Source organism: Ahaetulla prasina, chromosome 8 (genome assembly GCF_028640845.1).
Source record: "Ahaetulla prasina isolate Xishuangbanna chromosome 8, ASM2864084v1, whole genome shotgun sequence".
NCBI classification, from domain to species: domain Eukaryota; kingdom Metazoa; phylum Chordata; class Lepidosauria; order Squamata; family Colubridae; genus Ahaetulla; species Ahaetulla prasina.
Window position 1 is genome coordinate 6884802 of NC_080546.1, and position 15610 is coordinate 6900411.

Sequence of the window (15610 nt, forward strand, 5' to 3'; positions counted from 1 at the left end):
GTCGCAACTTCGAACAGTCATTAAATGAACTGTTGTAACTTGAGGATGTACCTGTATTTTGAACAGAAGAAGCGTATGAATTTTTCCTTCTTGTTTTCAGATCTTGTTAATCCTCTTTTCTGCCTTATATCCTTCAGTATTGAAATAAAGGCAAAACGGTCTCCGCCTTGCTTATATCTTCCTTTAGCTCTGGTCCCTTGTCAAAGAGATGTCAAAAACTCTTGCACAAAATTGCCCACGGAAATTGTTGTGTGAGAATGTTACTTCCATGGCCAGTGACTTTTTTGTCGTCCCCCCCCCCCCCCGCCCTTGCTTAGTTACCTCTTATGCTTGTCTCTGCTTGAGATCCTGGCCCGCCATACGTGGGATAATGTTAAAAACGTCAGAAGAGAATAGATCTAAAATGGAATAAAAAAATTCTACTGTTCGTTGAAATCTGGGGAGGATGAAAAATAGGTAATTAGTGGCCCAAATTAAGTGCAGCTCGGTTTGAAAAAGCCCGACACCGTTTCCTCGATTAGAAAGCTTTAGTGGGTGGGGAAGAGAAACTTATTAGATTTTATTTTTGTTGATTGTGAGAGCTTTTAAAAGCTCCAGCCGTCTCTACGCTTACGTTTTTAAAAAATTAAATAAAGACACGGATCATTACTCAAATGCGAAAGAAGACCGTTGTTATATTATTGGAAAAAGTTCGCTGCAAATGAGAAGAGAACATTGAAATGACTAGGAAGCAAATGGGATTTGCAGAGCAAAGCTATCTACATATGGATCCCTTCCCAGCTCAAAATTAACCTGAACATCCAAGGCCCCCTGGGAACTGACTAATACAATGGGTACTCCTCGACTTACGACTTACATCACAGCTGAGCCCAAAATTGATGTTGCTGAGTGAGACATTTTTAAGTGAGACCGATCTTAGGTGAATTTTGCCCCATTTCTTGCCGCGGTTCTTAAGTGAATCACTGGTTAAGTTAGCCACATGGTTGTTAAAGGAATCTGGCTTCCACCTTTGACTTTGCTTGTCAGAAGGTCACAAGAGTTGATCACATGTTGAAGGAGGAGGAGTAAAGGAAGGGGAGGAGGAGGGGAAGAAGAAGAAGAAGAAGAAAGAAGAAGAGGAGGAGGACGAGGAGAGGGAGGGAGGAGGATGAGGAGAAAAGGGAGGGGGAGAAGAAGAGGAGGAGAAGGAGAGGGAGGGGAAGAAGAAGAGGAGGAGGAAGGAGGGGAAGGAAGAGAAGGAGAAGGAGGGACGGGAGGAGAAGAGGAGGAGAAGAAGGAGGGGAAGGGAGAAGAAGAGGAGGAGGAGGAGGGGAAGAAGAAGAGGAGGAGAAGGAGGGAGGGGAAGAAGAAGAGGAGGAGGAAGGAGGGAAGGAAGAGAAGAAGAGGAGAAGGAGGGGTGGGAGGGGAGAAGGAGGGGAGAAGAGGAGGAGAAGAAGGAGGGGGAAGGGGAGAAGAAGAGGAGGAGGAAGGAGGGGAAGGAAGAGAAGGAGAAGGGGAGGGACGGGGAGGAGAAGAAGAAGGTGGGAGGGGGAAGAGGAGGAGGAGGAGGAGAGAGGGGTAGGAGAAGAAAGGGTGGGGGAAAGAGGAAGAGGAGAGAAAGGAGAAAGAGGGAGAGAAGAAGAGGAGAAGGAGGGGAGAAGGAGAGGGAGGGGGAAGGGGAGGAGGAAGGAAGGAAGGAAGGAAGGAAGGAAGGAGAAATGATGATTTTCCAGAAATGCAAAATGGTATTTTAAATTTAGGCTATTTTGAATAAGTTTTTTAAAATGTGTTTTATTGTAATATATTGTATTATTTTATTTGCCTGTTCACCGCCCTGAGTCCTTCGGGAGAAGGGCGGTATAAAAATTAAATTATTAGTATTATTATTATTAACTCCCGGCCATAGTTTCAGTGATTCATGATCTGTAGTTTGCTGTAGTTGTGCATTAGAAATTGGTCCCCACTGTTGACATCCATTTATACCCAGGACTGAAGCAGATACTTCCCACTGTGGTTAATTCTTATTTTTACCACTGCAAGTCTATATTATTCTGTCAAACTTTACACAACTGCATTTTTCCCCTTTGAGGAAAAAGAACCGGAGCTAAATAAGGTAGTTTCCTCACCCTCATGTTTTATGTGTACACGTTGATACGTCTACAAATCTTATTTAAAGTGAAAATAATTAGAATTATCTGTTAAAGTTATTATATACTGCTGACTGAGGTGAAACAATCTCCATTTCTTCCTCAAAGTCTTGTTCTTCAGATAACTCACAAACTGAAATTTTAAGGCATGTTTAATTATCTTTTATGATTGCATTTTGCCTGGAGTTTTCCCCTCCAGTTATCATAAATTAAATATCTCCTTATATTAAGAAGGGAATCCCTTGCATGCGAAATGAGATGCGATCCCATTTTTAAATTTTATTGTTTAAAAATTACATTGGCTGAGGCAATTAAATCATCCCGTTGAAGAAATGAATCTTTTTGCATGCAAATGTATATATATTGCCCTGTGCTCTTTTTATTTATTTATATTTCACACACATACACTGTGGCGAGAATAGCCGAGCAATTTTGAGGCATTAATATCTCATTTCAAAGGGGAAAATATTTCTAGCGAAACAGCTGTCTATAGTTTTTGATATGTTTGTTATCTGTTATGAGGAGAAAAATAGCATTGGTAGGTTGCATTAAAATTCAGAATTGGTTAAATATACAATTAATTTTGCCTCGGAGTCCCAATAGTTTTCTGTCTAGTAATTGAAAAAATGCAAATGAGTGTAACTAAGCTTTGGATTGACCAGTTATATTACCTCGCAATCTATCTTAATGAATTAAATGTGCATTATGTCCAGATAAGTAAATTATTTTAAATGTGATTAAGTGGAGGGTTTTTTGTTTTGTTTTTAAAGAAAAGATTCCACAACCGCCTTCCAAAATTCAAAGCTTTCGTGTTCATGGTTATATTCCAAACAGAGTTAAGGGTAGTGCTTGACTTACAATAGTTTGTTTAGTGACCGTTCAAAATTACAATGGTACTGAAAAAGTGACTTATGACCATTTTTCACATTTATGACCATTGTAGCCTCTCCGTGGTCGTGTGATCAAAATTCAGATGCTTGGCAACTGACTCATATTTATGACGGTTGCGGTGTTTCTGGGGTCAAGCAAAGGCCCTGGGGAACCAGATTCGCTTAACAACTGTGTTACTAACATAACAACCGCAGTGATTCCCTTAACAACTGTGGCAAGAAAGGTTATAAAATGGGGCAAAGCTCACTTAACAAATGTCTCACTGAACAACAGAAATGTTGTGCTCCATTATGGTCATCAGTTGAGGACTACCTGTATTTTATTATGTGATTTTGATGAAAGGAACACTATTTTTCTAATATATATGTACTTTGTATGTTGTCTAACATAGAGGGTCCAGCAATCTAAATATATAATGAGAATGCAGTGGTATATAGATATCTTGAAAGAATATAATTCTTTAGTGCCGCGATTCATGAAATGATTATCTGTATATAGAAAAATAGCCCAGAAGAACAATTGTTGAATTTGGATCTTTCTCTGTGATATATCAAGTAGTGTTTTATTATTCAATTCATTTATTATATTTATATTCTGCTTGCTTCCACGAACTGAAGGGTCTTTTGGTCCTCTTTTCCCCCCTCACAGCAGTAAACCTGTGAGATAGGTGGGGCTGTAAGAAAAGGATCATATGATCGATATTATCATATCACAACATAGGGAGAACGAAATAGGTTGCAGAAATTGGGTATGTCTAATCTAGTGAAAAGAAGAACTAGGGGAGACATGATAGCAGTGTTCCAATATCTCAGGGGCTGCCCCAAAGAAGAGGGAGTCAAACTATTCTCCAAAGCACCTGAGGGCAGGACAAGAAGTAATGCGTGGAAACTAATCAAGGAGAGAAGCAACTTAGAACTAAGGAGAAATTTCCTGAGAGTGAGAACAATCAATAAGTGGAACAACTTGCCTGCAGAAGTTGTAGGTGCTCCATCGCTGGAGGTTTTCAAGAAAAGGTTTTCAAGAAGAGGCTGGACAGCTGTTTGCCTGAGATGGTGTAGGGCCGTGATGGTGGACCTATAGCACGTGTGCCGGAAGTGGCACGCAGAGCCATCTCACTGGGCCCACGAGCTGTCACCCTTTGCTCTTCCGGTTTCTGGCACGCCGGCCAGCTGGTCTTCATGCGCGCGGAAGCGCCCAAAACCGAAAGAGCAGCTGCCCAGTGGATGATCTTCCTCTTTCCTGCACGCACATGAGCACCAGCCACATGGTCTTCCGGTGCTCCCACACACGTGAAGACCAGCTGGTCGGTGCGGTGGAACCCCAAGAGCAACGGGTGATGGCTCACTGTTCTTCTGGTTGCGGGCGCGTGGGCGCGCTCCCATTTTGCCGCTCAGTGCCGAAAAGGTTTGCCAACACTGGTATAGGGTCTATTGCTTGAGCAGGGGGTTGGATTGGAACAGGGGTCTCCAACCTTGGCAACTATAAGCCTGGAGGACTTCAACTCCCAGAATTCCCCAGCCAGCAAAGCTGGCTGGGGTATTCTGGGAGTTGAAGTCCTCCAGGTTTAAAGTTGCCAAGGTTGGAGACCCCTGGATTAGAAGACTTCCAAGGTCCCTTCCAACTCTGATATTCTGTTATTTATTGTGTTATTCTGATCAGTTATCAGTTATTGCATCCAAAACTTCAACTGAACCAAGAAGTCCCAAGTGCGAGTCACATCTTTGATATGAACTTACGAGTTCTCCCAAGGAATTCTCTTATTTTGTCTAAGTCAACATCCAGTCCGTTGTGAAGAATACAGATAATCCTCAGATGACAACCATTCATTTAGTGGCTGTTCGAAGTTGCAATAATGATGAGAAGGTGATGTAGGACCTTTTTTTGCTATTTTTTCCACACTTACGACTGTTTCAACATCCCATGTTCTCATGATCAAAATTCGGATGCTTGACAACTGGTTCATATATATATATGTGACAGTTGAAGTGTCCTGGGATCAGTTGGTCACCTTTTGTAAACTTCTGATCAGCAAAATCAATGACGAAGCGAGATTCACTTAACAACCATGTTACTAACTTAACAACTGCAGAGATTCACTTAACAACTGCAGCAAGAAAGGTCGCAAAATGGAACAAGACTCCCTTTGACAACTGTCTTGCTTAACAATGGAAATTTGGGCCAAAAATTGTGCTCGTACGTCGACAACTACCTGTAGCGACCTTTTTATAATACTATTGACATCGTTGAAATTGTGATTCTTATGTATCGTGATAATTTATCGCCATCAAACAACAACCTCTGCCTATCTCAGGTCCTTAGGAAGGTCTCGATCAGTGGAGAAAAATGCCAAACCCAGTCTAAACTTCTGGCGGGCTGGGACGAACCATAATAATAATAGTGATAGGCACCTTGGTATAATCCCAAAACATCTGGAGCACCACTTGAACACCACGGTCATCGACAAACTCCCCAGCGGTCAATTGCAAAAGGTAGCTTTGCTTGGAACAGCTTACATCCTGCGACGATACCTCGTAACATCCTCAATCAGCCACACCTGCCTCATCTCAGGTCCTTGGACAGACACGCTAGGTGGAGAAAAATGCCAACTCCAACTGACGGTTGCAACCAACCGTTCCACTGCGGTGCTGATTGTAAGAATATGCTTATAATAAGATTACATCATAGTTAGAAGTAGCACCAAAGAGTATGAAAAGGAAAAAAAGAAAAAAACCTTTGAGAATTCCATGCTCCCTGCAGATTAAAGCACCCTTAGCAGATGGCAGCTCAGCCTTTGCATGAACATAGCCTGTGAAGGAGATGTAATTGTTTGGGATGTCAAGCTGTGCTGATTGCTAGGATGTTTTCCCAGATCTTCAAACGATGGTGCCTGTCTGAAATTCAAGCTATTGTTTCATGCTTTGCATTCTGCTCTTAATAAGGAAGACGCCTTGACCTCCTTGCTTTCAAGTAGGGCTATGCAAGGATGCAAATCCTTCCAAATAACGGTATGTGTGCTTTGGGTCAGCAATAGCAATAAGACTTATATACCGATTTACAGTGCTTTACAGCCCTCTCTAAGCGGTTTTACAGAGTCAGCCTCTTGCCCACAACAATCTGGGTCCTCATTTTACCCACCTCGGAAGGATGGAAGACTGAGTCACCCTTGAGCCTGGTGGGATATGAACTGCCAAACTGCAGGCAGCCGGCAGGCAGCAGAAGTAGCCTACAATACTGCACTCTAACCACTGCGCTCACCGAGGATATGCAGGAATACTTCAAAGGGTGCTTCTTCTCAAAAGTGTGAAGTTTTCCACGCTCATGAAATTTCTTGGGAAGCTCGTCCCAGCTTTCTCTCCTTTCAAAGGTTGTTTTTTTTAAAAAAAAAACATTTTCTTTATTTCTTGAATGGTATCCTGCCTTTATCATCTCTACAAATAACAATGCAGAAAACACATGCAACAGACTTTGCTCCTCCTATTATCCCCACAACAACAACCCTGTGATGGGAATTGAGCAGACGGAGAAGGATTGGCTCAAAGTCACCCAGCTAGCTTTCATCGCTAAGGCAGAACTAGAACTCACCATCTCCTGGTGATTGGTGCAAAGTCACTCAGATGGCTTTCATGCCTAACGTGGAACTAGAACTCGCCATCTCCTGGTGATTGGTCCAAAGTCACCCAGATGGCTTTTGTGCCTAACTAGAACTCGCCATCTCCTGGTGATTGGTCCAAAGTCACCCAGATGCCTTTCATCACTAAGGCAGAACTAGAACTCACCATCTCCTGGTGATTGGCGCAAAGTCACCCGGATGGCTTTCGGGCCTAAGGTGGAACTAGAGCTCACCATCTCCTAGTGATTGGTCCAAAGTCACCTAGATGGCTTTCATGCCTAAGGTGGAACTAGAACTCGCCATCTCCTGGTGATTGGTCCAAAGTCACCCAGATGGCTTTCGTGCCTGAGGTGAGACTACAACTCACCATCTCCTGATTTATAAGCCATCACCTTAACCATCTATAGCAGTGTTGGCAAACCTCTTCGCCACCGAGTGCTGAAACGGGAGCGTGCGCACATGCCAGAGCGCCGAAAATCGGAAGAGCAGCTCCCCAGCACACACACACGGGAGCACCATAAACCGGGAAGCGCAGTTCCCCGGCATGCTTGCAACGGACGAAATGGGCGACAGCTGGCGTGCTCAGAGAGATGGCTCTGCGTGCTGTAGGTTCGCCATCACTAATCTATAGTCTTTGTACAGTGTGTGAACTCAGCCCGACTTCTAGAAATTACTAGAAAGCGCACCTGGTCCATTAGAAAGAAAATGTAGCGTGGCGCCTTGCAAGGTTTTACAGCCTTTACCTTTTTGGGAGTCAAGGTGATGACTTCTAGGTCAGGGGTCTCCAACCTTGGCAACTTTAAGACTTGTGGACTTCAACTCCCAGAATCCCAGGATTCTGGGAGTTGAAGTCCACAAGTCTTAAAGTTGCCAAGGTTGGAGACCCGTGTTCTAGGTGAAGGATCTGAGTGAGGAACTCTTATTATTAAAAAGAGGAACTTTTAATATCACGAGGGGATGTTTTTTTTTGTTGTTGTTTTTTTGCATTTATATCCCGCCCTTCTCCGAAGACTCAGGGCGGCTTACACTATGTTAGCAATAGTCTTCATTCTATTTGTATATTTATATACAAAGTCAACTTATTGCCCCCCAACAATCTGGGTCCTCATTTTACCTACCTTATAAAGGATGGAAGGCTGAGTCAACCTTGGGCCTGGTGGGACTAGAACCTGCAGTAATTGCAGGCAGCTGCTGTTAATAACAGACTGCATTAGCAGTCTGAGCCACAGAGGCCCAGGCCCATGTTCATGATATTTGCCAATTTTATCCATATCAAGATGTGCTTTGTCAGTTTCAGCCTAGGTATCGGACAATGGATCACAGTTCTCCAGAGGAGGGGGTTGGACTAGATGACCTCCAAGGTCCCTTTCAATTCTACGACTGCTACCGAGTCGGGATGGTGTTACCGTTAGGCTGACTGAATGTACCGTATATATATATATTAGATCTTTTCTTTTCTTCCCCACCCCCCCAAAGTGAAATGATGGAAGATAAATGCCTTTTCTTTTCTTTCTTTTTTTTGGTGGGGAAAGCAGAAGTGACCTTGAATCTGGAGATTAAAAATTAATTACCAGTTGAAAAATACATGCCAATGAATTATTTTTGAACAAAGTAGCTGTGGTTTTCCGTAATGCTTGGCATTCTAAGTGAACAAGATAGCTCAGGAGCTTAGTTTGCATGTGACAGCCAAGCAATATAAAGAGGGCTTTTGTTAGAAAATGTTAATATAGCTTAGGAATGCTTCGTTGGCCTGTTCTTGACAGTACAGCAAATCAGAAGCATTTCTGAATGCGGCTGGGAGCTGCAGGGAAATCTCCGATTGTTCTACGACAATCTAGGACCATGATGCCAAAGGTGGCACACAGGTGTGCGCACAGAGGCCTCTCTGCGGGCACGCCAGCTGTCGTCCCAGCTCAGCTCCATCGTGCATGCGCACACACCTTGTTCTGTCTCCTTCCCTACCTCGGAGTAATGAGCTGGCCTTCAGCCAGTGGATTCACGGCTCTTATCAGTCCTGGCAGAGAAATCGCAGCTGCCTGCCAAAGTTCAAACAAATGACTCACGTAGCAAGACTTTCAGCTCTTTTTGAAACGGATCAGCTAAACTTTGCTTCCTGTGGAGTGAGAGCAGTCTCAAAGCTCCTTATATATCCTGTGGGGTGGGGCTCCTGCCCCATCCTTCCCTTTGATGACGCCGCCTCTCTAATCTTCTGAAGCGCGGGTTAATCCAAGCTTGATTATTATTATTATTATTATTATTATTATTATTATCAGCTGGGTCTGAGGGTGTAGCCTGGGGAAGGGAGGAATCAGGGGATGACGGCCTCGTTACATCCTCCAACTGGTCTGGTTCTGGCTCCTGGAACTGAGCCAAAGTAATCAGTGCTCCCGAGGTAAGCCTTACCGGCCCTTCCCCCTCACTCTCGGAGTCAGTTTCGGGCACGGGGCCAGGTTCGGGGGCTGGAGTCACAACACACCTCCTGCTGGCCAGCTGGTCTTCGGTCTCTGCCGCGCATGCGCAGGGGCGGAGCTTATATGGCCGACACCCACACTTATGCATGGGGGGTGGGGTGCATGCACAGGGAGGCGCTCACATTGCATTTGGGGGGTTCGCGCAGCACCCCCGCATCCCGTTCTGGCTTCCAGGTTGGTGCAGGAGGCCTTCCAGGCTCAAAATGGGGTACGGGGGGGGCAAGCTCCTTTGGGCCTGGAAGTCCTCTTGCACTAACCTGGAAGCCGAAAATGGGTGATCAGTTTGGGGTACATGCGCAGGGAATGTGCGTGCATGGAGGGAGGCACATGCGTGGTGAAAGTGCGCGCATGCATGGGAGGGGGTCCACTCACATTACATTTTGGGGCACCAAAAATCATCACTGGTCTAGGATTACAGGGAAAGTGAGGATAGGCAGGTTCAAAAATCAGTCAAGCTGATTGATATTAGGGAAAATAAAGTATATTAGTGCCACGTCCTCTAGCGTGATTCAATTAACCATGGCCCCAAAAAAAGACGATTGTAAAATCATGTGCAAGTCATTTTAACAGCCACCTTCACTTAGCCACGGAAATTTTGATCTCAGTTGTGGTCGTAAATCGGGGACTACCTGAATGGTGACAAATTATGTCTGCCTCTTGCTAGAAATCAAAGGGCTGTTTAGGACAGGTGTATATCATAGAGAGGGATCAGGGGTGAAATGCTCCCGGTTCAGACCTGATCGGCCGATCCGGTAACGATGGTGGTGGGGGTTCGGGGAACCGATAGCACGACTGAGGAACTAGTTGCGGCCTGGGAGCGGGCCGCAGCTGGGGCCTTGGACCGTGTCGTGCCTTTGCGACCTCTGACCCGGCGCAGATCTCGTTTGGCCCCTTGGTTCTCCGAGGGGCTGAGGGAGATGAAACGCCGGAGAAGACGTCTAGAGAGCACCTGGAGGTCCAGCCGTTCCGAAGCTGATCGGACACTAGTGAGGTCCTATTCTAGGACCTACCTAGTGGCAATGAGGGAGGCGAGGCGCTCATATACCTCCACCCTCATTGCGTCAGCAGATAACCACCCGGCCGCCCTGTTTCGGGTGACCCGCTCCCTCCTTCATCAGGAGGTGCGGGATGACCCGTTGCAGGGACGTGCTGAGTTTAGTGGTTATCTATACGATAAAATCGCTCAGCTCCGGGATGGTCTGGACCGAAATTGGGATGATCCAGGCGAGGGAGAGGAGACACGTCTTGTTGAGTCCATTTGGGATGAGTTTGACCCTGTGGCTCCCGAGGACGTGGACAGGCTGTTGGGGAGGCTTCACGCCACTACATGTTTACTGGACCCGTGTCCTTCCTGGCTGGTACTGGCCACTCAGGAGGTGACACGAGGCTGGCTCCAGGAGATTATCAACGCTTCTTTGTTGGAAGGGGTTTTCCCTGCCGCCTTGAAAGAGGCGGTGGTGAGACCCCTCCTCAAGAAGCCCTCCCTGGACCCAGCTATTTTGGGTAATTATCGTCCAGTCTCCAACCTTCGCTTTGTTGCGAAGGTTGTAGAGAGTGCTGTGGCGCGACAGCTACCCCAATACCTGGATGAAGCCGTCTATCTAGACCCGTTCCAGTCCGGTTTCCGACCCGGGTACAGCACGGAGACAGCTTTGGTCGCATTGGTGGATGATCTCTGGAGGGCCAGGGACAGGGGTTATTCCTCTGCCCTGGTCCTATTAGACCTCTCAGCGGCTTTTGATACCATCGACCATGGTATCCTGCTGCGCCGGTTGGGGGGATTGGGAGTGGGAGGCACCGTATATCGGTGGTTCTCCTCCTATCTCTCTGACCGGTCGCAGACGGTGTTGACAGGGGGGCAGAGGTCGACCGCAAGGGACCTCACTTGTGGGGTGCCGCAGGGGTCGATTCTCTCGCCCCTTCTGTTCAACATCTATATGAAGCCGTTGGGTGAGATCATCAGTGGCTTTGGGGTGAGATACCAGCTGTACGCTGATGACACCCAGCTGTACTTTTCCACCCCAGGCCACCCCAATGAAGCTGTTGAAGTGCTGTCCCGATGCGTGGAAGCCGTACGGGTCTGGATGGGGAGAAACAGGCTCAAGCTTAATCCCTCCAAGACGGAGTGGCTGTGGATGCCGGCACCCCGATTCAGTCAGCTGCAGCCCCGGCTGAGTGTTGGAGGCAGTTACTGGCCCCAAGCGATAGGGTGCGCAACTTAGGTGTCCTCCTGGATGAACGGCTGTCGTTTGAAGATCATTTGACGGCCGTCTCCAGGGGGGCCTTCCACCAGGTTCGCCTGGTTCGGCAGTTGCGCCCCTTCCTTGATCGGGATGCCTTGTGCACGGTCACTCATGCGCTCATTACCTCTCGCCTGGATTATTGTAATGCTCTCTACATGGGGCTCCCCTTGAAGTGCACTCGGAGGCTTCAGTTAGTCAGAATGCAGCTGCGGGTGATAGAGGAGCTCGCGTAGCTCCCATATAACACCGCCCCTTCGCAGACTGCACTGGCTGCCTGTGGCCTTTCGAGTGCGCTTTAAGGTGTTGGTTACGACCTTTAAAGCGCTCCATGGCTTAGGGCCTGGGTACTTACGGGACCGCCTGCTGTTACCACATGCCTCCCACCGACCCGTACGCTCTCACAGAGAGGGACTTCTCGGGGTGCCGTCCGCCAAGCAATGTCGGCTGGCGGCCCCAGGAAGGTCCTTCTCTGTGGGGCTCACACTCTGGAACGAACTTCCCCCGGGTTTACGCCAAATACCTGACCTTCGGACATTCCGTCGCGAACTGAAGACGCATCTTTTTATTTGCGCGGGGCTGTCTTGAATTTTATCTTTCATCAATTTTTAAACGGGGTTTTTAGTATGGAAATTTTTTAATGTTAGGCTAATTTAAATAAGTTTTTTTTTAAATGGTATTTTAATCTGTATATTGTATTGTTTTATCTTGCCTGTACACCGCCCTGAGTCCTTCGGGAGAAGGGCGGTATAAAAATCAAATAAATAAATAATAATTAAAAAAAAATCCCTCCCCCCCTCACCAATGGCCACCCAATCGCCCAGTCGCCCACTTGCCTGCTTGCCGCTTCTTTTAAAAAATGCTTTTAAAAAGTAAAAAAAAAGGCTCTGATAATCACAGCTGAGCCGCGCAATCGTCAGAGCCTTTTTTTAAACTTTACTGCTTTTTAACTTTTAAAAGCATTTTTTTTCCAATCGATTTGGCCGAATAGGTTGTAAAAAAAATGCTTTTAAAAGTAAAAAAAAAAATTGCACACCACAGCTGATCACCCCCCCCCCATGCACTGTTCTACTTACCCCATGCCTCCTTTTCGCGTACACTGTGCATTAGGTGCATGGTGCGCACTGCACATGCACAGGCACAGCCAGAGATCTGGTAGTAACCTGGTTCAGATTTCACCACTGAGAGGGATAGTATAACGACACTACAGCTAATCCTCAGTTTACGACCACAATTGAGCCCGTTATTTCCGTTGCTAAGCAAGGGAATCATTAAGCGAGTTGCCCACCATTTTAAGACCGTTCTTGCCACAGTCGTTAAGTGAATCATGAGGTCATTAAGCAAATCCTGTTTTACCCATTGACTTTGCTTGTCGAAAGCTGGCTGGGAAGATTACCAATGATGATCACATGACCACTACGGGACAGTGGATGAATGCTTGTAAGTCGAGGCAAACTATAAATACAAGATGTAGTTAAAACAAAGCCGTAACAGTATTAAAAGCCATCCAACATTGAGACCTTCATTCATTATCAGTTCTGGACTTCTTCACCACCTTGACAATACAGGCAGTCCTCGACTTACGACCACAACTGAGCCCCAAATTTCTATTGTTCAGCGAGACATTTGTTAAGGGGGTTTTGCCCCAATGTACGACCTTCCTTGTCACAGCTCTTAAGTGAATCGCTGCAGTTGGTAAGTGAGGAACCCGGTGGCTTCCTCATCAACTTTGCTGGTCGGAAGGTCGCAAAAGGGGATCACATGACGCAGCAAAGGTCATAAGCATGAGTCAGTCAGTTTAAAGCATCTGAATTTCGATCGCATGATCATGGCGATGCTGCGAAAGTCATAACTGTGAAAAACGGTCATAAGTCACATTTTGTGGGGCTGTTGTAACTTTGAAGGGTCACTAAATGAACGGTTGTAAGGTGAGGACTACCTGTATGGTAACCATTGTCCAATGCAGCTGGGATTGAAACTCCCTGAATGACTTTTCATCACAATCTCATATGACCCTTTGCCTCAGTGACTTCTTTAAGCGTTTTTGAGAGTCTCCCAGTCACAGCTAATCTATATATATATAAATAACTGTGTGTATGTTCCAGCATAATTCTGGAACGCCTTGAGCAATTTCAACCAAACTTGGTCCACAGATGCCTTACTCTCTGGAAAGAAATATTGTGGGGGTAAGACACCCCTAACATCCCTCATGTTCTGTTAAGATACAGCCTGTTGTGCCTTACAATGGCTTCTACTGTACTGCCTTAAAATGGCTTCTACTGTGCAGCACAGTGGAGTTGCCATGGTAATGGTTTCACAGTAGTCCACAAGGGGGCTCCCTCTGGTTAGGGGGGAAAATCCAACATTAGAAATTACGTTTGGTCCAGACATTTTCAACAAGGCTTTGATTATTCTTGAGGACAAATGTGTGCCCATGATCAATAAAACCAAGATCAGGAAAAAGCATACCAAATGATCATGGATTAGCTAGCAAAACAACAAGGTGGTATCATTGTACTTGACGCTCCTGGGGGCACAGGGAAAAACATTTATAACTAATTTAATTCTCGCCGAAATCAGGGCTCAGGATGAAGTTGCTCTTCCTATCTAATACAGGATTGGGATAAATAAATACCCAGGCAATGCCAGCTTATCAGCTAGTATGATATAAAAACCTGTCTTCTCACTCCTGTTATATTGGCACAATAACGGTTTGATGACCCTCAATGTCCTATTGTCAGGCAGAGTGGTATGCCTCATGTAAAACCCAATACATTTTTTTTTAATATTGGAAATGGGCTATTGAGAACATTCTTTATTAGACAATAATATTTCCAAAATTCCTAAATGAATCTCTGGCTCCAGAATGTGTCTTAACAGGTATAAAAAATCCCAATTATACATACTGCTCTATTCACTCGAACAGATTTGTCTCAAGCTCTAGTTGTGCTTTGATTTCTCACTTTCTCGATAATTTTTGCTATTTTTTAACCAAAAAATTATACCAATAGCAGTAACACTTAGACTTATATACCGCCTCAGAGTGCTTCACAGCCGTCTCTAAGCAGTGTACAGAGTCAGCATATGGCCCCCAACAATCTGGGTCCTCGTTTTATCCACCTCAGAAGGATGGAAGGCTGAGTCAACCTTGAGCCGGTCAGGATCGAACTGTTGGCAGTTGGCAGAATTAGCCTGCAATACTGCATTCTAACCAGTGCACTATCACGGCTCTTAGGTAGATATAGATATGATAGAAGAGAGAGAGGGGGGGAAGGAGGGAGGGAGGGAGAGAAGTTATATACTGCTTCACAGTGCTTTACAGTCCTCTCTAAGTGGTTTGCAGTCAGCCTCTTGCCCCCAACAATCTGGGTCCTCGTTTTACCCACCTCAGAAGGACGGAAGTTTGAGTCAACCTTGAGCCGGTGAGGAGATTGAACTCCCAGCAGTGGGCAGACTTAGCCTGCAATGCTGCGTTCTAACCACTGCACCCGCCATGGCTCATCAAGCTGTAGTATAGTTAGTCCTCGACTTATGTCCAGATTTGAGCCTAAAATTTATGCTGCTAAGTGAACAATTTGTGAAGGGAGTTTTGCCCCATTTTACAACTTTTCTTGCCCCCCGTTGTTAAGTGAATCGCCGCAGTTGTTAAGTAAGTAGCACGGTTGTTAAGGGGATCCGGCTTTCCCCCTTGACCTTGCTTGTCAGAAGGTGGCAGAAGCGGATCACATGACCCTGGGACACTGCGAACCGTCATAAATACGTTGCCAAGCATCCGAACTTTGACCCCGTGAGCACGGGGGTGCTGCAGCTGTCATAAGTGTGAAAAAAATTCCTAAGTTCCTTTTCTCAGTGCTGTTCTAATTTCAAACAGCCCCTAAACCCGTGATGGCGAACCTATGGCACACGTGCCACAGATGGCATGCGTAGCCATATCAGTGGGTATGCGAGCTAAGCTCCGGTGCACATGCGCGCATCAGCCAGCTGATTTTCAGGCCTTCTGGGCCCACCAGAAGTAGGGAAACAGGCTGTTTCCTGCCTCCAGAGGGCCTGGGTGGTGGTGGGGAAGGCCCGTTTTTCTCTCTTACCTGGCTCCAGAGCCTCTCTAGGAGTCGGGGGGGTGGAAAACTGCCTTTCCCACCCCTCCCAAGGCCCTCTGGAGCCCAGAAACGACCCGTTTAGCAACTTCCGGTTGGACAGGAAATGATGTTTTTTTGCTGTCCCTCAAGCCTCCAGAGCCTTTCTAGGAGTCTCTGGAGGCTGCGGACAGCAAAA

At 46.1% G+C, this 15610-nt stretch overlaps 1 protein-coding gene across 2 annotated transcripts in view; it reads left to right on the plus strand.

Moving 5' to 3' along the window:
* CTNNA2 (catenin alpha 2) overlaps nt 1-15610 on the plus strand; it is a 698304-nt gene that overhangs the window by 679838 nt on the left and 2856 nt on the right. The window lies entirely within an intron of this gene.